General features: G+C 40.0%; 1 non-coding gene across 1 annotated transcript; it reads right to left on the reverse strand.

Annotated features, from left to right (window-relative positions):
- Positions 1–1,707: 1,707 nt before the first annotated feature.
- TRNAK-UUU (transfer RNA lysine (anticodon UUU)) lies at positions 1,708–1,778 on the reverse strand. The gene has a single exon. It is a non-coding gene; the product is annotated as a tRNA-Lys (tRNA).
- Positions 1,779–23,779: the final 22,001 nt, after the last annotated feature.

Raw genomic sequence — 23,779 nt, forward strand, 5'->3', positions numbered from 1 at the left:
GTTTAAAAAGAGAAGAAAATATTCTTTGATGTTTACTAGTGGGGAGGGAGGGAGGGAGAGGGATTTTCACTAATTAAATAGTAGATAACTATTTTAGGAAGGGAAAGACAACACACAATACCCAAGAGGTCAGCACAACTGGACTAAACCAAAAACAAAGAAGTTTCCTGAATAAACTGAATGCTTCGAAGGCCAGTGTAGCAGGGGTGCGGGTTTGGGGACCATGGTTCCAGGGGACATCTGGGTCAATTGGCATAATAAAATCTATTAAGAAAACATCGTGCATCCTACTTTGGAGAGTGGCTTCTGGGGTCTTAAAAGCTGGCAAGCAGCCATCTAAGATGCATCAATTGGTCTCAACCCACCTGGAGCAAAGGGGAATGAAGAGCACCAAAGATACAAGGTAATTATGAGCCCGAGACAGTAAGGGCCACATAAGGCAGAGACTACATCAGCCTGAGACCAGAAGAGCTAAATGGCGCCTGGCTGCAACCAATGACTGCCCTGACAGGGAACGCAACAGAGAACCCCTGAGGGAGCAGGAGAGCAGTGGGATGCAGGCCTCAAATTCTTGTAAAAAGGCTAGACTTAATGGTCTGACTGAAACTAGAAGGACCCCGGAGGTCATGGTCCCCAGACCTTCTTTTGGCCCAGAACAGGAACCATTGCCAAAGCCAACTCTTCAGACAGGGATTGGACTGGAGTATGGGATAGACAATGATACTGGTGAGGAGTGAGCTTCTTGGATCAAGTAGACACATGAGACCATGTGGGCAGCTTCTGTCTGGAGGGGAGATGAGAAGGCAGAGGGGGACAGAAGCTGGATGAATGGACACGGAAATGCAGAGTGAAAAGAAGGAGTGTGCTGTCTCATTAGGGGAAGAGCAGCTAGGAGTATATATCCAAAAAACCCAGTGCAAGGTGTATATAAATTTTTGTGTGAGAGACTGACTTGATTTGTAAACTTTAACCTAAAGCACAATAAAAAAAAAAAAAAAGAAGAAGAAGAAGAGGACTTACAAAGATTAAGTAAATTATTCAAAGTCCACACAGAAATGTGGTAAGTGATAGAGCCAGGACTGAAGTCTCCATCCATTTGACATAGAACCTACATGTTTAATCGTCACACTCTACTGATCCGTCCCTACAATGGAATGTCGTGCAGCCACTGGAAATCATTCTACAGGTGCATATTTGTAGCTCTGGAAAGATGTTTAAGATTGCATGTTAAGTTTTAAAAGCTATTTAAGAAACAGTATGTATAGTATGATCCCATTTTGGGAAAAAAAATTGTAATGGAAACAATGGAAAAACATCTAAGGTGATATACTGCAAAATGTCAAAATTGTGATGAACTGTGGGGGCAGACTGTTGGGTGATTGTAAGATTTTTCTCTTTTTATATCTGAATTTTATAAATGTTCTGCAACGATCGTGGGTTATTGTCAGCTCCATTGAGTTGGCACGCAACTCATGGCGACTCCATGCACAACAGAACTAAATGCTGCCTGGTCTTGCACTATCCCCATGATCAGTTATGGATCAGACCTCTGTGATCCATAGGGTTTTCAATGACCAGTTTTTGAAAGTAGATTGCCGGGTCTTTCTTCTTAGTCTACCTTAGTCTGGAAGTGCTGTTGAAATTTGTTCAGCATCGTTAACAACACATAAACTTCCATTGACAGATGGTTGGTGGCTGCATATGAGGTGCATTGGCTGGGAATCGAACCCAGGTCTTCTGCATAAAAGTCGAGAATTCTACCACTGAACCACCAATGCACAATAAGCATGGGTTACTTGTGTAATAAACATTTTATACAGGACAACTGTTCTTCTTAATCTTTTACTGTACCAGACAGTTTATGATGCCTCTCGTTTTCTGAATGTTTTATTGAGATGGCTCTTTAAAGGAGGCGCCTGGGAGGCTTGAGGTTGACTACAGATCTCAGCCTTGACTTTGTTTGGTTGTCAGGCTCAGATGTGGTTTCCAGAATCTAATTAGAAGGTCCGTCATCCCTCTCACTAACACTTGTAGATAGATACCCACGTACCTGTTGACACTGAAGCTATTAGCCCCTGTCCTGAAACTCTACCTGTGAGGACCTCAGCCCCAGGGAACACTGGTCCTGGAAGAACATTCTCACCTGGTGTCTACTGGACTGGTCAGCTGAGCAATCTCAGTCAAGAAACCCTAGCGGGCCCATTCCTTTATGCTCTTACAGCTGTTTCACTTTATTTTCTGTCTTTGTTATGCTCCTTTAACGGATCTTATTTAAGCTCTCATTCACTTTATCATCTTTCATATATGCTATCTTAGCTAAATTTTGGTTATAGATTTTATTTTAATACATTAAAAAAATCTTTTATAAATGATAAGTAACACAAGTATAAAGTGCGATAACTTATTTCGTAAGGAACCAGACAACATGCAATAACCTTTCCAACTGACACTATAGATTGGTATGCCTTGCTCAGGTGGGTGTACCCTCTGAGATGTTGTTAGTTGCCATCGACTTAATGGCAACCCTAAGTACAACAGAATGAAACATTGCGTAGTCCTGTGCCATCTTCGTGATTGCCGGTATGTTTGAATTATTGCAGCTCATCTTCCAGCACTACGTTAAGCAATATTCTGTTGTGATCCATAAGGTTTTCACTGGGTAATTTTTGGAAGTAAACCACCAGGCCTTTCTTCCTAGTCTATCTCAGTCTGGACACTCTGCTGAAACTTGTTCGCCACAGGTCACTATACTACTATTTGAAATACTGGTGGCATATCTTCCAGCATCTTAGCAGCATGCGTGCCACCACAGTACGACAAATTGACAGATGGATAGTGGTAAACCCTAGGAAGTAGTTACCAAACTATTTTTGTTGCAAAGCTACTGTACAGAAGGCTTGAAGCCTAGAAATCAATAGAGGAAAGGGAGAAATTGCTGCTCAAAGCCAACCTTTCCGGACTCAAGGAGGAAAACATTGTACAAACTCCCACTTTGTGTTTCCCATTGTCAGTGAGGTATCATTGTGTGTGTGTGTGTGTGTGTGTGTGTGTGTCAGGGGGTGTCTAGATATACACCCCTCACTGCCAGCAATACCCCTGGTCTGGAATGAGAGTGGTGGGCCAGTGACTAGAGTCTCATATTCAATTGTTTTGAAGTTAATAATTTTCTGGCGTATAGTTAACACTTCGTCAGAAGTATCTGATGGCTAACAAATCATTTTAACATTATTGATGATGTTGACAGTGTGAAGGCAGGTGGTGGATGAATAAAACATAGTGACTCCTCCCTGGCTTTTTTGCTTCACCTTAGACTGATTTATCCTGCATATTCTTTCTACCCTCATCAAGAAAAAAAAAAGACATTCAACATTAAAACCATATATGCTGTTATGGATTGAACTGTGTCCCCCCAAAATGTGTGTCTGGAAACCCTGGTGGCATAGTGGTTAAGATCTACAGCTGCTAACCAAAAGGTCGGCAATTCGAATCCACCAGGTGCTCCTTGGAAACCCTTTGGGGCAGTTATACTCTGTCCTATAGGGTCGTTATGAGTCAGAATTGACTTGACGGCAATGGATTATGGGTTAAAATGTGTGCTGGAAACCTAACCCTTATACCTGAGGATGTAGTTCCATCTGGGAGGAGAGTTTTATTTTTTATGTTAATGAGGCTGTGTCAGTGTAGAGTGTGTTTTAAGCCAATCCTTTCTGAGATATAAAAGGACCAGCTTAGGTACAGAAGCGAGCACGAACCGGGAAAGGATAGATGCCACATGGAGATCTGTAATGATCACCGAGAAGAAAGGATTTTCCCCCAGGGCTAACAGAGAGAGCCTTCCCCTAGAGCTGGTGGCCTGAATTTGGATTTTGGGCCTCCTAGACTGTGAGAGAATAAATTTCTGTTGGTTAAAGCCACTCGCTTGTGATATTTCTGTTATAGCAGCACTAAGAATCTAAGATATATGCCAACAAAAATTTCCATTCAAGAAGTTTGTAGATTTCATCTAAATGAAGGTAAGGTATTTGAAGATGATAAGCTGATTCAAAATAGCTGGAGGAGTATAGTTTTATTAAAAAACAGCCACTGCATTGTTCTCTTGTATTTGTCCTTAGTTTTCTCACTGTATTCAGTGGGAGTGCAGAATAAGCACAGTGTCAATGTATTTAACTTTAATTTTACCAGTAAATTGGTGAGTGGAGCCTTATAGAGGAGATAGAGATGAGAAACCTAAAAGAAGTTCAGGAGTTTGAGGAGCCATTTACTTGGCACTAGTTTCAACCATGTACATTGTTAAAACCTAAGCAACTTCAACACCTGGAAAAGAGACTACAGGGACCTTAAGCTTAACCCAGAAGTCATACCAGACAGTCTCATCTTATTACCTCCTCATTCTATTAACTCTGGACAGGAGCTGCTTCTATCCTGAGCTCCCCAGCTTAGTGGAGCTGGCAGCATATTTTTTCCCCCAGTTGTTAATTTATTCCTTCTCCAAGGCTGGGAGAATGGCTCAGAACACGCAGCAGGACCTATCTCAGGCCCAGGGAAATTGACAGCCACTGAAGATGGCTTGGGAGCTGGGGGTGTGATAAAATAAACGCAAGTACTTAGCTTTTGCTGAGAGCGCTGTTTTTCTCTGGTTCCAGAGGTGTGAGTAGGCTGTGCGGCTCGCTGTCTCTCCCTGAGGAAACCGCATCTGGAACACTTCTGCCAGCCCCACCATGGTCACTCCAGGGGATCGTGCCTGAGGGGTGCTGGTTTCCGCAGAGTCAGGTCCAGCAACTCCTCTCTGCTTCTGAACCGTCTCTCCCTCCCCTGCTGCTCAGTCCATTTTCCTAACTTTGCACTTGATATTCAGGGCTCCTAGCTTGTCATATGTGTAACTATTTCACTTGTATTTTGAGTCTTTGTTGTAAGAGAGATCACCGGGAAGCGTCTAACTACGCTGCCATCTTGGCCTCACCTCCCTGTAGATTAATTTCAAAGTTAAAGCCTGGAAGGGAAGTTCTTCTGCAATGTTTTCTGAAGGATCCAAAATTTAAACTCCTGCCACACTGATCCTTCATGAGTATTAAAGTCTGTAAGAGCAAAAGAAGTGCGAGTCCCCCACTGATTTGACTTTTTATTTATTTATTTTTGATTACGGAAAATTTCGAACATCTAAGAAAGAAGACAGACTAATGAGCCCGCACTTATCTGTCACTCATCTGCAACAATTATCCATTCACAGCCAATCATATTTTATCTGTATTCCAAGCCACTTCCCTCCATTCTATTATTTTGAAGCAAATCAGATATAATATTTTGTCTGTAAAAATTTTAGTATCTATCTCTAAAAACAAGAATTAAAAAAAAATCACAGTACCATTATCACACCTTAAAATTAGCCATTATTTCTTAATGTCATCAATTATACACAATGTACAGAATTCCAATTAAAAAATTTTTTTTCAACAATGCAATTGGTTGATATATCTTTTAAATCTCTTTTAATATGCAGTTCCCCTCCCCCATCTCTTTTTATTTTCTTGCAATTTATTTGTTGGAGAAATGACTTGTTTGTGCTGTGGAATTTTCCACAGTCTGGGTTTTGAGGATGGCATCCCCCGCAATACAGTTTCGCATGTGCTCTGACTAACATACGTTCATAAATTGTTAACTGTAACTGGCTTTAGAGCCTTGATCAGATTCAGGTCAGGTTTTCTTTTTTTTTTGGCAAGAACGCTTTGTAGGTGATAGTGTATTTTTTTGTCAGGAGGCACAGTATCTCATTGACACTCTTTTTGTGCTGTTGGTGATTACATTGACTCATTAAGGGCTGCAAAATTGTGATATTCTAATCCTATTTTCTTCATTTACTAGCTAGAACACTTTAAAGAGAAACTTCCTCATCCACCATTTGAGTATATAAGTGGTATAGTTTGTATAGGAAAGACAGGATAAATGCTAATTTCAAAATGAAGAGTTGGCTCACTGTCAACTAAAAATGCAGAAAGTAAGCCCAAAATTTTGATAGAGACAAGTTAAGAATAAGTAGCATTTGGAAGTACTCCTGCTAGCTGCCAATATCAACAATGCCACGTTAACTGTTTTTGCCCAATTTGTTTGTTTTTTTTTAACAGCTACCATGTTCTGTCTGAAAATAGAGTGACAAAGAATGTTTCTTATACTAGCTCTGAAAAAGAAAAAACTAACAGATGACTTCAATGTGGTTGGTCCTTTTCAAGGGAATAGGTCAGAACTCAGAAGGAGAATGAGTCATGAAAAAATTTTTTGAGTAAATTATTTATCTCATAAGCTTTGTTGTTGTTAGGTGCCACTGAGTGGGTTCGGACTCATAGCCACCCTATGTACAACACAAAGAAACATTGCCCTGGCCTGGGCCATCCTCTCAATCGTTATGCTTGAGCCCATTGTTGCAGCCACTGTGTCAATCATTAAGCTGGTTAGATGGAAAGCTATATATGCCAATAATCTTGGGGAAAAATATAATCTGTTACCAGAATATAACTAGTTAAGGGTAAATTTTGTAATTAATTTAATTCTACAAATATTCAGTTCATTTCAGTGTTTAAAATATGTTAATTCTGTCTTTATTCTGGAACAGAGTAGGCATTTAGTTAATATTTGAGACAGGCTGACCCTGTTTTAGCACATGCTACCTAAGGCTTCAAGGAGCCTTGGTGGTGCAGTGGTTAAGTGCTCGGCTGCTAACCGAAAGGTTGGCAGTTCTAACCTGCCAGTTGCTCCTTGGGAGAAAGATGTGGCAGTTTGCTTCTGTAAAGATTACCACCTTGGAAACCCTATGTGGAAGTTCTACTCTGTCCTATAGGGTTGCTGTCAGTTGGAATAGACTTTACAGCAGTGGGTTTGGTTTAAGATTTCTGTGACATCTAATAAGATAATCTAAAATGTCTCTGGAAAGTGTATTACTATTACAGAATTATGGAAATATTATTATAATGGAAATGTAGCCACTGAATAAATGCAAGTCTAATTACATCATTTATAGAAAATAAATATCATGAAGAAATGTGGTCATTGTGCTTCTGAGGCCAGCTTCAAATCATGTCAGCCCTGAAGTGTATACAAAAGAATGTGACACACAGTTCCGGTCATCACAAGGATAAGAGACATATGCAAAAAACAGTTAAATAAAAATGATAATTGCAATGTTTGTTAAGCGTGATGGCCATATTAGGAGTTTGTGTTTCGAAGGTTCTGGCATTAACTGCACATTAGGGAAACGGAACGTGATGCAAACACTGAAGAAACCACCACCTGCCTAGTGCCAATAGGGCCTGTTGAATGCTAGTAGTAGCTGTAATTCAGTGAGCTAGGAATTCACTTCCAGGAAACTTACATATGTTAGAGTATAAGGTTAACCAGCAGGTGTGGGGCCAAGTACGTCATTTCTTATTAGCAATATAAGAAGTAAACTTCCAGTTAATTTGCATTTTTATTTTTTGTCATTAAGGACTCTTCAATCCATACGAACCTATCCCCATCACCTCCCCCTGTACTGGAACGGAATGAAGCATGGTAATGCTTCCACATCAAATTTGTGCTCACCTGGTCTTTTAATGTCTGCAGCTTTAAAAGGTGATATGTCAGTAGCTGAAAGAATTTGTGGTGCAACGATTTATAGTCCATCTTTCTGAAGAGCCTAAGCCACTAAAAATTCCTGAACTTTGATACCAAGCAGCCATTAAGGACCCCACTATGCAACTTTCAACTCATCCTGTTCCCCCAACCCTCACCTCGACTCACCCCCCTCCAGTTCTCTAATGAGTATTGCATAGCTTTGGAGCTTGCTAGGTGAACCCCTCCTGCTGACACTATGTACTTTTACCATCTAGATCAAGCCGTAATCAGTAGCTGCACTATCTACCTCTTGCACCTTGAGCGTACTCTTTCATAACAGCACTCAGAGCTAGTGGCCTCACTACGGGGATGCGGGGATAGGACTGCACCCAGTGAGTCTGTCAGAAGGGTAATGCCAAAATAACTGTCTATAAAATTTTTGTGCAGTGTTTCAGCAGAGATTTATTATTTTTTATAAAAATATCCCTATAGTTAGTTATAACAACAAAAACATTTTTTGTAAGCCCCATACCAATATACCTACAAGGCTAAAACTCTATGCTAATTTACTTTTTGAACCTTCTAACGCGCTCCAGAAATCTTGGTGGCTTAGTGGTTAAGAGCTATGACTGCTAACCAAAAGGTTATGTATGCCAGGAAGGCATACATAAGGATCACCTGGGGACCTTGGTAAAATGTAAATTCTGATTCAGTATATCTGAGGGTGGAAATGGAAAACCGTGGTGGCATAGTGGTTAAGAGGTATGCTGCTAACCAAAAGCTACTGGGTGGAAATGCAAAATCTCAGCAGGGAACTTGTTAAAACTGCCAGTTCTCACCAGGGGTTTGAACCAGAATGAACCAGTTTGAAGCCCTGATTTAAATCAAGCAGCATCTCCTAGTATAGGCAAGTGGTTGGTGGTGGTGGGGTGGTCTACTCAGAACATGCCCTCATTGGGTTTATTAATGGATGTTCACCTGCACTCTGAGTATTTGTCTGGCAGTGTTATCCTGAACTCATTGAGTCATCAAAAGCATAATGGAGAGAAGGCATTTTTATGGGAATGTCTTATTTTGTAGTTTAATCTAAATCCACCCCTGCTTCAAGCCTGATTTTTAGAAAACTGGGGACACAGATCAAATCAAATTTATCCTCACTAAATTGTTTTACTCACTTGAACTTTGCATGATGCCATTATATCATATTAAGGAACACCAAAAAAAGCAGCCCTATAGAATATTTTTATCATGCTTATCTTAATATGGGGAGCCCCGGTAGTGACGTTGATAAGTGCTGGCTGCTAACCAACAGGTCAGCAGTTCAGATCCACTGGCCGTTCCTTGGAAACCCTATGAGGGCAGTTCTCTTCTGTTCAATAGGGTCACTATAAGTCAGAATCAACTTGTTGGCAACAAGTTTGGTTTTTTGGTGCTATCTCGATATAAAATATATATATATATATATATATATATATATATAGCTGTCTTTTTTTTCCCCCTACTGGAAGGAACAGATAGAGATACTTCAAAACTAATTTTTATCTGGCTCTAGTATGTATGGTTTTACTAAAATAATTTTTACTTGCTCTAGTTTCTAGAATAATCATCAAGGTAAATTTTAAAGAGTTAATCAAGTAGCAAATACCTTTGGGGAAGTCCAAACTTCATCCATTCAATAGGTATTTACTGAGCACTTTTCATGTGTTTCCTTACCACTAGTATGCCCTTTTTTGTGAAGAATCTCTTCAATTCTCTTATCCATTTTTAAATGGGTTGTTTATTATTATTATTATTGAGTTTTATGAGTACAAGTCCTTTATCAGATATGTGTGTCCCAGTATTTTCTCCTCATTTATAGCTTGCTTTTTCTTTCTCTTGGAAGTGACTTTCAATTTGATCAAGTTCTACTTAACCTTTTTTTCAGTTGTGCTTTTGGTATTGAATATAAGAAATATTTACCTTCCAAAGGTCACAATGTTTTCTCTTATGCTTTCTTCTAGTAATTCATAGTTTTAGGTTTTACATTTAGGTCTATGTGATCCATTTTCAGGTATTTTTTGTATATGGTACAAGGTGGGGGCGTATCTTAATATCCAGTTGTTTCAGCACCATTTGTGGAAAATATCTTTTCACCAATACCGTGCTGTCTTGATTGCTTTTGTTTTTATATTTATCCTGCTCTGGGTTATCTGAGCTTCTTGAATCTGTGATTTGATGTCATTCGTTGTTTTTAGGAAACTCTCAGCGAATTTGGTTCTTTTTGTTTTTTTCTTTAAAAAAAAAATTTTTGTGTGCTTTAGGTGAAAGTTTACAGTGCAAATTAGTTTTTTGTTCAAAAATTCATACACAAATTGTTTTGTGACATTGGTTGCAATCCCTGCATTGTATTGACACTCTACCCCTTTCCTTTTCCACCCTGGTTCCGTGTGTCCACTTTTCCTGTCCCTTCCTGCCTTCTCGTCTTTGCTTTTGGGCAGGTGTTGCCCATTTGGTGTTGTATACTTGACTGAACTAAGAAGCACGTTCCTCATGTGTATAATTGTTTGTTTTATAGGCCTGTCTAATCTTTGGCTGAAAGGTTCATTTCTGGATTAGCAGGGTGTCCGGCCAGTCTGTCAGACCAGTAAGTCTGGTCTTTTTTTGAGAATTTGAATTTTATCCTACATTTTTCTCCTGCTCTATCTTAGACCTCCTGTTGTGATCCCTGTCAGAGCCATCAGTGGTGGTAGCTGGCACCATCTAGCTCTTCTGGGCTTAGGCAGGTGGAGGCTGTGGTTCATACGGGCATTAGTTCTTTGGACTAGTATTTTCCTTGCGCCTTTGGTTTTCTTCATTCTCCTTTACTCCACATGAGATGGGACCAATAGATATATCACAGAAGGCCGCTCACAAGCTTTTAAGACCCCAGATGCTACTCACCAAAGTAGGATGTAGAACATTTTCTTTATGACCTATGTTATGCCAGTTGACCTAGATGTCCCCCAAGACTATGGTCTCCATCCCTCAGCCCCAGTAACTTGGTCCCTCAAGTTGTTTGGATGTGTCTAGGAAACTTCTATGATAGTGCCTTGGTTTTTTTTTTGTTTGTTTTGTTTTTTAACTCTTTTTTTCCCTTGTATTTCAGTTTGGGTAATTTATCTCCAAGTTCACTGATTCTTTTCTCACCTATGCCAAGTATACTATTGACCCTGGCAAAGGTGTTCTTCAGCTCTGATGCCATGTGTTTTATTTCTAGCATTTCCATTCAGTACTTTCTTATGGTTTCAGACCATAGCGATTCTGACTCATAGCAACCCTGTAGGACAGAGTAGAACTGCCCCATAGAATTTCCAAGGAGTGCCTGGCGGATTTGAACTGTCGACCTTTTGGTTAGCAGCCGCAGCATATAACCACTACGCCAGGGTTTCCATAGTTTCAGACACTTAGCTGAAATTCCTCATCTCTTTATGCATATTGTCCTCCTTTTCCACTCAAGAGTTTAACATAGTGATCATAGTTAATTTAAATTCTCTGGTAGTTCAAACATATGCTCATCTCTGCTTCCAGTTCTGTTGATTTTTTTGTCTCTTGACAGTGGGGTTATTTTTGGCTTGCTTTTTTGAGTGTCTTGTATTCTTTGATTGACAGCCAGACCTTATTTGTAGGACAGTTGGGACAGGTAAATAGTATTGATGCTCAAAATCAGCATGCCTCTTCTTTTCTGGGCAATTAGATTTAGGGTAGAGTCAATTTGGTCAGGAGTTGAGCTATGTTTGTGTATTATTGTTGCTCTAGTTACCCTCGTGGCACAGTGGTTAAAGCACTCAGCTGCTAACCAAAAAAAAAGATCAGTGGTTCAAACCCACCAGCTGGCTCTGTGGGAGAAAGATGTGGTAGTCTGCTTGCATAAAGATTCCAGCCTTAGAAACCCTATGGGGCAATTCTCCTCTGTCCTACAGGGTCACTATGAGTCGAAATCTACTCGATGGCAGTGGGTTTTTTTGTTGTTGTTATTGTTGTTCAGGGCTGGGATAGTTGTCTTCAGTGCAAAACTGCCTTCAAAATTGTCCATTGTTACCTTGTGCTTAGCGAATGACCTCCTTCAAATTTTTCTAGCATTACGTTGTATTTAGTTATGGGAGGTGCTAGTTTGCCAGAGAGTGTTCCAACTTTACTCCTACACTGCAAAACTGTGACTCAAAGAAGGCTTTTCTCCATGTTCTTGCCCCTCCCACAGTGGTCAACTGCCGTTGTTGTTGCTTGGTGCTTGCTAGCTTGTTGTTGGGGGTAAGCAGTTTTCTGTTGTCTTTGTCCAGCCTCAGCCTTAGGCAGGCCCAGTTTCCCTGGGTTTCAGGGGTAGAATTTTCTCAGTGCTTTTGCCCTCCCCTCCTCCCACATCCAGAGATTGGAAACCTTTTGCTTCTCTCTCAGTGGTAGATTTTTTTTCCCCATTTCTTTTCCTCCACCCACAACGGATCTTTACCTGTGCCCTGGGGATGAGAGGGTTTGCTGTCTTTCCTGCAGCAGCTTAAGGCTTTTCTTTCCTATAAAAGAAGGGTCTGAGTGAGGTTTTATGCTGTAAGTGACTGCTGCTCCCTCTTCCAGGCCTGAATCACTGAGGCAAGTTCTCTGATCTCCTACCTTGCCCTCAGTGATTTTCAAGAGTTCACAATAGAGGTCCACGGAAAACCAGTGTGAGTATAAACACAAGTGTCTGTGGCTACCAGGGGTTCTATACTCTATCTCACACTTGGCCTTTAGAAATTTGTTAAAATTTTAAACTGAATCCTGCCTACCTGCTTGTATGGTAACCTTGTCTTCCTCCTATTCTCTGGCCACAGGTTAAGCCAGGGTTTGTATCGAATCTCTCCTAGGAGGTTCCTGTCTTTCTTTAGACTTCAGGTTAGTTTGAGGCCCAACAACATCAGCTCTCTGATGGGTTCAAGAAATCTTACAGCTTTGCAGATTATCTGACTTTTACTATTGTTTAGTTGAGAGTGACGCTTTTTCTAGTTTAATGTGTTCTAGGCGGAAGCTGGAAGTTTTGTTTTAAGAGGGAATAACACCCCATATTTGTAGTTTTTTCAACAATTATGCAACAAGAAGATCAAGTTAAATATAAAACAAAGCGTAGTATAAAGGCCACGTGGAGACATCAGAAATTTTTGTTTTTCCACTAAGGAAACTTCCCAAATAGTTCATATGTTTAAGTTAGGATATGCAGAAATGGAAATGTAAAAGCTCCGTTTCTTGCTTTGGTCTGAATAAGGTGAAGGAAGAAATTGCTGATTAATGTATTACTTGAAGGGAAGTACTACTATCAAGGAACTTGTGGAAAATATTTTGACATTTATAGTTAAAAACTTAATATTTAAATTAATAGTATAATATGCAAAAAGAGGGTATTTAACTCCAGAAATAAATTTTAAAAAGATAATAAATAGTGTTGCGATAAAGACTTACTGAATGAATGACTGAGTGAAAATAATAACTGGCCAGCTTGTGATCTTTCAGTATTTATTAACCTAATCTAAAATGTCCTACATGTAGGATCTGCAAAGTAAGCCTTCTAGGTATTAGAGATGACTTAACCTAGCATTTCTATAAAAGGAAATGGTATAAAACATATATATATATATATATTTTATAAAAGAAAACACTAGGGTATCTTATGTAGACATGGTAACTATACTTTCATGAAATTTTGGTAAGTGTTATTTCATGCCACACATGTCTGTCAGTATGTCATACTGTGGTGGCTTGTGTGTTGCTGTGATGCTGGAAGCTATGCCACTGGTATTTCAAATACCAGCAGGGCCACCTTTGGTGGACAGGTGTCAATGGAGCTACCAGGCCAAGAGACTAGGAAGAAGGACCTGGCAGTCTACCTCTGAAAAAAATGGCCAGTGAAAACCTTATGAGTAGTAGCAGAACAGTGTCTGGTATAGTGCTGAAAGGTAAGCTCCTCAGGTTGGAAGACGCTAAAAATACCACTGGGGAAGAGCTGCCTTTACAAAGTAGAGTCTACCTTAATGACATGGATGGAGAAAATATTGAAGTTGCCAAAGATTTCATTTTACTTGGATCAATAGTCAATGCCCATGAAAGCAGCAGTCAAGAAATCAAACAACGCATTGCATTGGGCAAATCTGCTGCAAAAAGACCTCTTTAGAAGGCAAAGATGTCACTTTGTTAGAAAGCAAAGATGTCACTTTGGGGACTAAGGTGCACCTGACCCAAGCCATGGTATTTTCAGTGACCTCATATGCATAGGAAAGCTGGACAGTGAATTAGGAAGATGGAAGAAGAATTGATGCACTTGAATTGTGGCTTTGGTGAAGAACATTGAATATACCATGGACTGCCAGAAGAATGAACAAATCTGTCTTGGAAGAAGTACAGCCAGTGTGCTCATTGGAAACGAGGGTGGCAAGACTTTGTCTCACATACTTTGTATATGTTATCAGGAGGGACTGTTGTAGGGTAAAAAAATCACAAATTTTAATAAAGCAGAACAAAAGTTTTATTTGGCATACATTCAAGACAAAAGTAGGAAGTCAGAAAAGCATGCTGCCAGAGCCATGTCTGCCCAAATCCAAGGAAATTACAGAATAGACGAAAGTGGGAAAACGGATGTTATGGGTTGAATTATGTCCTCCCAAAAATGTGTGTATCAACTTGGTTAGTCTATTTGTGGTTGTCCTCCATTTTGTGATTGTAATTTTATGTTGAGAGGATTAGGTTGGGATTATAACATCACCCTTACTCAGGTCACCTCCATGAGCCTAGGTAAAGGGAGTTTCCCTGGGGTGTGTCCTGCACCACCTTTTATCTCAAGAGGTAAAAGGAAAGGGAAGCAATCAGGGAGTTGGAGACCTCATGCCACCAAGAAAGCAGCACCAGGAGCAGAGCGTGTCCTTTGGACGTGGGGTCCCTGCGCCTGAGAAGCTCCTTGACCACGAGCCAACAGAGAGAAAAAGCCTTCCCCTGGAGCCGATGCCCTGAATTTGGACTTGTAACCTTCTAGACTGTGAGAAAATAAATTTCTATTTGTTAAAGCCATCCACTTGTGGTCTTTCTATTATGGCAGCACTGGATGACTAAAACAGACTTCATGCATGCTGCCAGAGCAATGTCTGCTCGAGTCTAAGGAAATATTACAGAATAAGCAAGAATGGGAAAACGGACAAGAATGTTGCTGGAGCCACATCTGCCCAAGTTCAAGGAATGTTACAGAATGACCGGGATACATTAACATTACAAAATGGGCATAACCACTGAAAGCTTCACCTTTTAAGAGATTGGCTAGAACCTGTGATACTATATTTTGAATTGTCTTTCTTAACAATCATTAATACAGGTTTCAGTAATGACAGTCAGGAGGGTCTTTATTGGTCCAACAAATTTTTTATTCACTAAATATTAACAAAAAAAGATAAGAGTGGAAAGTCTTTTGTGTTCTGTTTGATTGGTTTATGTGAAAGTTTCCCTAAAAGATATTTTCCAAGATTGTCCTAGCTATTGTCTTTATACCTCAGGGCCCAGTTGATGTGTCCTTGTGAGTCCAGCTCCAGCTGGGTCACATCCTCTGTGCTCAAGACAGGGAATCATGACTCCAATATTGTTCCCTAAATCAGGACCAGTCCCCAGAGAAGGACACCAGGGTTCTTAAAGTAGAGGGTTGGCGAAAAAGAGGAAGACCCTCAATGAGGTCTCACACAGTGGCTGCAGCAATGGGCTCAAACATAGCAATGACTTTGAGGATCACACAGGACCAGGCAGTCTTTCTTTCTGTTGTTCATAGGTTGCTATGAGTTGGAACTGACATGATGGCACCTCACAACAACAATAATTAAATAAGTTTGAAAAATAAAAACTTGCTTTAGTGATATCACTGAGAAGCCAAAAGGTACTTTTTGCTCCTTCATTTTCAAAAATACATAGTCTATTATCCTGAATAGTAAGTGTGGTCATTAAGGTTGTCTGTCAACTTGGCTGGGCCATGATTCTCAGTGGTTTGGCAGCTATGATGTAATTTGGCAGTCATATAATGATGTGATCACCTCCACGATGGGATCTGCTGTGACTGGCCAATCAGTTGAAAGAAAGTTTTCTTGGGTGTGTGGCCTGCGTCCAGTATAGGTGGAATCTCTGGCAACGCTTGCGAGCTTTTGCTCCTTCTGATCCTGTAGCAGGCTTCTGTTCATCTGTCCTCCAGTCCTTGGACTTAAGCTAGCAGCTTACATGCCCTCTTGCCTGCTGATCTTGGGATCTATTGGCCTCCACAGCCTATGAGTCAGAGACTTCCTACCTGACCTTCCGATCTTGGATTTGCCAGTGCCTGTGGCTACCTGAGTCAGGAGAAGCCTCCAGCATGACACACGAACTTGGGACTTTCCAGCCTCTACAACTATGTGAGCCATTTCCTTTATATAAATCTCCCTCTCTCTCTATATATATTTATGTGCTGCACTGGTTTTACTTCTCTAGAGAACCCAGACTAGGACACAAAGGGACAGATACTAGGACATGTAGTAAAAGCAAACCTTTTTATATTTTGCCAGATAGCATCAAACTTAGGTTTCTCAAGACATTTTAACTGATAAAACAGCTTTATTTTTGTTATATTCTACCACATTTTCCTACTATATGTTACAGGGCTTTCCTGATTAATCAATAAATATTCAAATGAAATCATAATTTAAATAATAGTAATAGTGGTGTAAAAGAACTGAACAGAAGATTTCAAAAGGTGGCTTGAGAGGACAAAGTAAAGTATTATAATGACATAAGCAAAGACCTGGAGATAGAAAACCAAAAGGGAAGAAGAGGCTCAGCATTTTTCCAGCTGAAAAAACTGAAGAAAAAGATTCAAGCCACAAGTTGAAATATTGAAGGATTCTTCTAGGGAAAATATTGAATGACGCAGGAAGCACCAAAAGAAGATGGAAGGAATACACAGAGTCACTGCACCAAAAAGGATTGGTCAGCATATGATCAGGAACTGATGGTACTGAAGGAGGAAGTCCAAGCTGCACTGAAGGCATTGGCAAATAAACAAGCCTCCAGAAACTGATGGAACCATCAACTGAGCTGCTTCAACAAACGTATGCAGCACTAGAGGTACTCACCCATCTATGCCAAGAAATTTGGAAGACAGCTACCTGGCCAACTGACTGGAAGAGATCCATACTTATGCCTATTCCCAGGAAAGGTGATCCAACAGAATGCAGAAATTATCAAACAATATCATTAATATCACATGCAAGTAAAATTTCGCTGACGATAATTTAAAAAAAAGGTTGCAGCAGCACATCCACAAGGAACTGGGAGAAATTCAAGCCAGATTCAGACGAGGACATGGAATGAGGGATATCATTGCCAATATCAGATGGATCCCGGTTGAAAGCAGAGAATACCACAAAGATGTTTCCCTGTTTTTTATTGACTATGCAAAGGGCTTCGACCGTGTGAATCATAACAAATTATGGACAGCATTTCAAAGAATGAGAATTCCAGAACACTTAATTGTGCTCATGTGGAACCTGAACATAGACCAAGAGGCAGTCATTCAAACAGAACAAGGGGATACTGCGTTGTTTAAAATAAAAAAATGTGTGTATCAGGGTTGTATACTTTTACCATACTTATTCAATCTGTACGCTGAGCAAATAATCCAGGAAGCTGGACTATATGAAGAACAGGCATCAGGATTGGAGGAAGACTCATTGACAATCTGGGTATGCAGATGACACAACCTTGCTTGCTGAAAGTGAAGAGGACTTGAAGCACTTACCGATGAAGCTCAAAGACTACAGCCTTCAGTATGGACTACATCTCAACATAAAGAAAATGAAAATCCTCACAACTGGACCAATAAGCAACATTATGATAAATGGAGAAAAGATTGAAGTTGACAAGGATTTCATTTTACTTGGATCTACAGTCAATACCCATGAAAGCAGCAGTCAAGAAATCAAAGGATGCATTGCATTGGGCAAATCTGCTGTAAAAGACCTCTTTAAAGTGTTAGAAAGCAAAGATGTCACTTTGAGGAGTAAGGTGTGCCTAACTCAAGCCATGGTCTTTTCAGTGGCCTCATATGCATACAAAAGCTGGAAAATGAATGAGGAAGATCGAAGAATTGATGTATTTGATTATGGTGTTGGTGAAGAATATTGAATATACCCTGGACTGCCTGAAGAACAAACAAATCTGTCTTGGAAGAAGTACAGCCAGAATGCTCTTTAGAAGCGATGATGGTGAGACTTTGCCTCAAGTACTTTGGACATGTTATCAGGAGGGACCAGTCCCTGGAAAAGAACATCATGCTTGGTGAAGTAGTTGTGGTTAGATGCAGTCTAGTTGGTTCCAGCTCATAGCGACCCTATGTACAACAAAAATAAACACTGCCTGGTCTCACGCCATCCTCACAATCGTTGTTATGCTTGAACTCATTGTTGTACCTACTGTGTCGACACATCTCATTGATGGTCTTCCTCTTTTTCGCCGATCCTCTACTTTACCACCCCCATGCATCTGTCAGTTTGTCATAGTGTGGGGGGCTTGAGTGTTGCTGTGATGCTAGAAGCTATCCCATTGGTATTCAAATACCAGCAGGGTCACCCATGGCAGACAGGTTTCAGCTGAGCTTCCAGACTAAGACAGATTAGGAAGAAGGACCCGGCGGTCTACTTCTGAAAAGCATTAGTCAGTGAAAACCTTATGAATAGCAGCAGAACATTTTCTGATATAGTGGTAGGAGATGAGCCCCTCAGGTTGGAGGGCACTCAAAATACGACTGGGCAAGTGCTGCTTCCTCAAAGTAGAGTCAACTTCAGTGACGTGGATGGAGTCAAGCTTTAGGGACCTTCATCAGCCATGGTGGCATGACTCCATATGAGAAGGAATAGCTGCAAACATCCATTAATAACTGGAATGTGGAATGTGGGAAGTATGAATCTAGGAAAATCGGAAATCATCAAAAATGAAATGGAATGCATAAACACCAATATCCTAGGCATTAGTGAACTGAAATGGACTGGGATTGGCCATTTTGAATCAGACAATCATATGGTCTACTATGCTGGGAATGACAACTTGAAGATGAATGGCGTTGCATTGATCGTCAAAAAAAAATTGAAGATCTATCCTAAAGTACAATGCTTTCAGTGATAGGATAATAACCATACTCCTACAAGGAATACAAGTTAATATGACTATTATCCAAATTTATGCACCAACTACTAAGGCCAAAGATGACTAAATTGAGGATTTTTACCAACTTCTGCAGTCTGAAAATGATCAAACATGCAATCAGGATGCGTTGATAATTACTGGTGATTGGAATGCAAAAGTTGGAAACAGAGAAGGAGTGGTAATTGGAAAATATGGCCTTGGTGATAAAAACAATGCTGGAGATCACATAATAGAATTTTGTAAGACCAATGACTTCTTCGTTACAAATACCTTTTGTCAATGACGGAAACGGTAGCTCTACACATGGACCCTGTCAGATGGTATACACAGGAAGCAAATTGACTACATCGGTGGAAAGACATGGTAGAAAAGCTCAATATTATCAGTCAGAATAAGACCAGGGGGTGCTTACAGAACAGACCATCAATCGCTCATATGCAAGTTCAAATCAAAGTTGAAGAAAATTAGAACAAGTCCACGAGAGCCAAAGTACAACCATGATTATATCCCACCTGAATTTAGAGACTATCTGAAGAGTAGATTTGACACATTAAACACTCATGACCGAAGATCAGACAAGTTGTGGGATGACATCAAGGACATCACACATGAAGAAAGCAAGAGGTCATTAAAAAGACAAGAAAGAAAGAAAAGACCAAAATGGATGTCAGAAGAGGCTCTGAAACTTGCTCTTGAATATCGAGTAGCTAAAGCAAATGGAAGAAACGATGAAGTAAAAGAGCTGAACAGAAGGTTTCAAAGGGCGGCTTAAGAAGACAAAGTATAATGACATGTGCAAAGAGCTGGAGATAGAAAACCAAAAGGGAAGAACATGCTTGGCATTTCTCAAGCTGAAAGAATTGAAGAAAAAATTCAAGCCTTGAATTGCAACATTGAAGGGTTTTATGGGAAAATATTAAATGATGCAGAAAGCATTAAAAGAAGATGAAAAGAATACACCCAGCCACTATACCAAAAAGATTTGGTAGAGGGTCAATGAAAAAGAGGAAGACCATCAAAGAGGTGGATTAATACAGTAGCTGCAACAATGGACTCAAACATAGCAAGTGTTGTGGTATGAGGATGGTGCAGCACCGGGCAGCATTTCGTTCTGTTGTATATAGGATCGCTATGAGTCAGAACCAACTTGATGGCATCTAACAACAACAAAATGGTGGTGTTTTAAAGATATTGTAACAATGTATCTTGATATTAGGTATGATTCAATAGTGCCAAAAGGAACCCTTTTTCTCATCTCCACCCATTCTACACTCACGTACCCACTATCGCCCAGTGATACTTCTAATTTCTTTCCCAGGGTAACACTCATGCCACAATTAGAGATAAAACTTAAAATATGAATTGTCTCTGCAAGAAGGAGCACAGTAACAAATTCAGATGAAAATGTAAATGACCAATAATAGATCTTCTTCTGAGATTTTTGATAGGAGAGAAGAAAATCAGACAACAGGATCTTGTTCTCAGTACAGGAGGAAGAGAGAGGCTGATGGAAGAGGAGAGGATAAAAATACTGAAAGAAAAATCTGGGAGCATGACACGACTTCAACTTAACAATTTTGCCCAGCATGGTATATTTATATGAGATTTCAAATATTTTACCTGAGTTAGATATTCTCTCATTATTATTATTATTCTTTTTTAGATATTCTCTGTCTTAGTTATCTAGTGCTACTATAACAGAAATACAAGTGGATGGCTTTAAAAAAGAGGAATTTATTTTCTCACAGTTTTTTTTTTAGTAAGCTAGAAGTCCAAGCTCAAGGCGTCAATTCCAGGGGAAGGCTTCTCTATCTCTTGGCCCTGGAGGAAGGTCCTTGTCATCAGTCTTCCCCTGGTTGAGGAGCTTCTCAGAGCAGGGACCTCAGGTTCAAAGGACATGATATTCTTCTGGCTCTTGTTTCTTGGTGGTATGAGGTCTCAATGCCTCTCTGTTCATTCCTGTCTTTTATATTTCAAAAAGAGATTGGCTTAAGACACAACCTAATCTTGTAGATTGAGTCCTGCCTCATTAACATAACTACTGCTGGTCCTACCTCATTAACATCAAAGAGGTAGAATTTACAACACATAGGAAAATCGTATCGGATGACAACATGGTGGACAATCACACAATACTGGGAATCATGGACTAGCCAAGTTAACAGATATTTTGCAGGGACACAATTCAATCCATGACAGTCTCTAAAGATGACTTCTGTAAATTCCTTTCCTCCCCATAAGCACATCAAGAGGTGAAGTGTACTTTCTTGAGGTTCACCCTTCATCCAAAGATTAGACAGGTCTATAGGGCCATCGGAGACCCTAGTGGTGTAGTGGTTAAGAGCTATGGCTGCTAACCAAAAGGTGGGCAGTTCGAATCCACGAGGTGCTCCTTGGAAAGCCTGTGGGGCAGTTCTACTCTGTTGAAATCAACTCAACAACAATGTTTTGTTTTTTTTTAAATAGGGCCAACAATAACATACTTGAGGGACATGCTTCATAGTTCAATCATGTATACTACACTAATGGGCACACCAGCCCAAAAGCAAAGAAGAGAAGAGAAGGCAGGAAAAGACAGGAAAACTGTAGGAATTGATACAGGGAACATGAAGTGGAGAAGGGGAGAATGTTGACACATCGTGGGGTTGGCAACCAGTGTCATGAAACAATTGTGTATTAACTGTTCAATAAGAAACTAATTTGCTGTGGAAACATTCACCTAAAGCACAAAACAAACAAACAAAAAAAGAGGTGGAGTGTACTTCCCATTCCCTTAAATCTGAGCTGAACTTTTGACTTGCTGTATCAATGAATGTGCAGAAGTAATCACGCGCCAATTCTGAGTGTAAGAGGACTGGCAGTTTCTGCTTTGACTTGAGGAAGCCAGCCACCTTGATGTAAAGAAACTCAAGCATACTACTGAGTTATGAGACACCATGTGAGGAGAAAAAAGCCCATGGAAAAACACCAAGGTACCGGACATGTGAGCGAAGCCTTCTGGAACCTTCCATCCTAGCCCAGCCACTAGCTAAATTCAGTTGAGAGAGTGACTTCTGCAGATTTCACAAAGAGAAGAACCACCCAGCTGATCCCTGCCCCCATCACATGGTCATAATAAAATTCAGACAATTTTTTAGTCCATTTAAAAATTCTCGACAGACGATGCACCCCCTTACTGCTTTCACCCAGGTTGGGCTGCTCTTTTGCCCCTACTGATATGCCACTGCATAAGAGTGGAAAACTTGAAATTATATAGAGTTAATTCTGCTTTCTAGTAATTCAGCATTGTAAGATCTCCACTAATTGATTGGAGTAGGAATAGTAAATTTTCTAGGTACTTCTATGTATTAAATACAGTTTACAGCTTCTCAGTTACTCTCACCAAGGCTTCAGATACTACTAGCATTTTTATTCAGTGAACAAGAATCTTGTATTTTTTTCTTCATTCGAATTATAAAGTATGTTCTGTATTATGGATTGTGGAAGAAGAGAGTAAAGGGTGTTATATCTCCAGACGAAATTGAATCACTACATTTTGGCTGCAAGCCTTTAACTGGTTATGCACATAGATAGCCAAAGCATGGTTCCTGGGCTTAGCATGATGAGGCTATCTTGTGACATGGAACCAGAAGCTTGCATTCAGCTTTAGGAGAGAAAAAAAAAAAAAAAAACCGTCTGAGATAATGTGTTAAAGTGGTTATCTAGGAATTTTCAGTGTTTTTATTTACTTCTACCTTCCTTTCAAAGAAGATTTCAAAAGAAAGCAGCTCATTATCAACCTGAGGAAGGAAGCATACGAGTGAGAACGTGCACCTCACTTATTTGTATGCACTTTATAGAATGATAAGGAGCCTCGGTGGTGCAGTGATTAAAGAGATTGACTGCTAACTGAAAGGTCAATGGTTTGAAACTGCCAGCTGCTCCGTGAGAGAAAGATGTGCAGTCTGCATCCATAGAGATTTACAGCCTTGGAAACCCTATGGGGTTGCTATGAGTCAGGATGGCAGTGGGTTATTTTGGTTCTGGTTACAGAATGATGAAATGTTTCCTCAAGTTAAGAAATGGTAAGTAAAGAAATAAAGAGAAAGACAAGTAAAGTAATAGAAAGAAAGACAAATTTTGAAATGCATACAAAAATAAAATACTTGCTGTCAGACAGCCTTCATTAAGAATATTAAAGACTCTAATCCAAAACACACAAAATAATAAATGTTGGAGAGGCTGTGGAGAGATTGGAACACTTATACACTGCTGGTGGGAATGTAAAATGGTACGATCACTTTGGAAATCAATTTGGTGCTTCCTTAAAAAGCTAGAAATACAACTACCTTACGATCCAGCAATTCCACTCCTTGGAATATATCCTTGAGAAATAAGAGCCTTTACATGAACAGATATATGCGCACACATGTTTACAATAGCAAAAAGATGGAAGCACTGTTTACAATAGCAAAAAGATTGAAGCAACCAAGGTGCCCATCAACAGATGAATGGATAAATACATTATGGTATATTCACACAATGGAATACTACATGTCAATAAAGAACAGTGAGGAATCTGTGAAACATTTCATAACATGGAGAAACCTGGAAGGCATTATGCTGAGTGAAATTAGTCAGCTGCAAAAGGACAAATATTGTATAAGACCACTATTACAAGAACTTGAGAAATAGTTTGAGAAGAAAACATTCTTTCATGGTTATGAGAGGGGGGAGGGAGGGGGGGTGAGACAGGGGCATTCACTAATTAGGCAGTAGATAAGAACTACTTTAGGTGAAAGGAAAGACAGCACACAATACAGGGGAGGTCAGCACCACTGGACCAAACCAAAAGCACAGAAGTTTCCTGAATAAACTGAATGCTTTGAAGGCCAGCATAGCAGGGGCAGGGGTCTGGGGACCATGGTTTCAAAAGACATCTAAGTCAATTGGCATAATAAAATCTATTAAGAAAACATTCTGCATCCCATTTGAAGAATGGCGTCTGGGGTCTTAAACACTAGCAAGCAGCCATCTAAGA

This window comes from Loxodonta africana, chromosome 1 (genome assembly GCF_030014295.1).
Source record: "Loxodonta africana isolate mLoxAfr1 chromosome 1, mLoxAfr1.hap2, whole genome shotgun sequence".
NCBI lineage: Eukaryota > Metazoa > Chordata > Mammalia > Proboscidea > Elephantidae > Loxodonta > Loxodonta africana.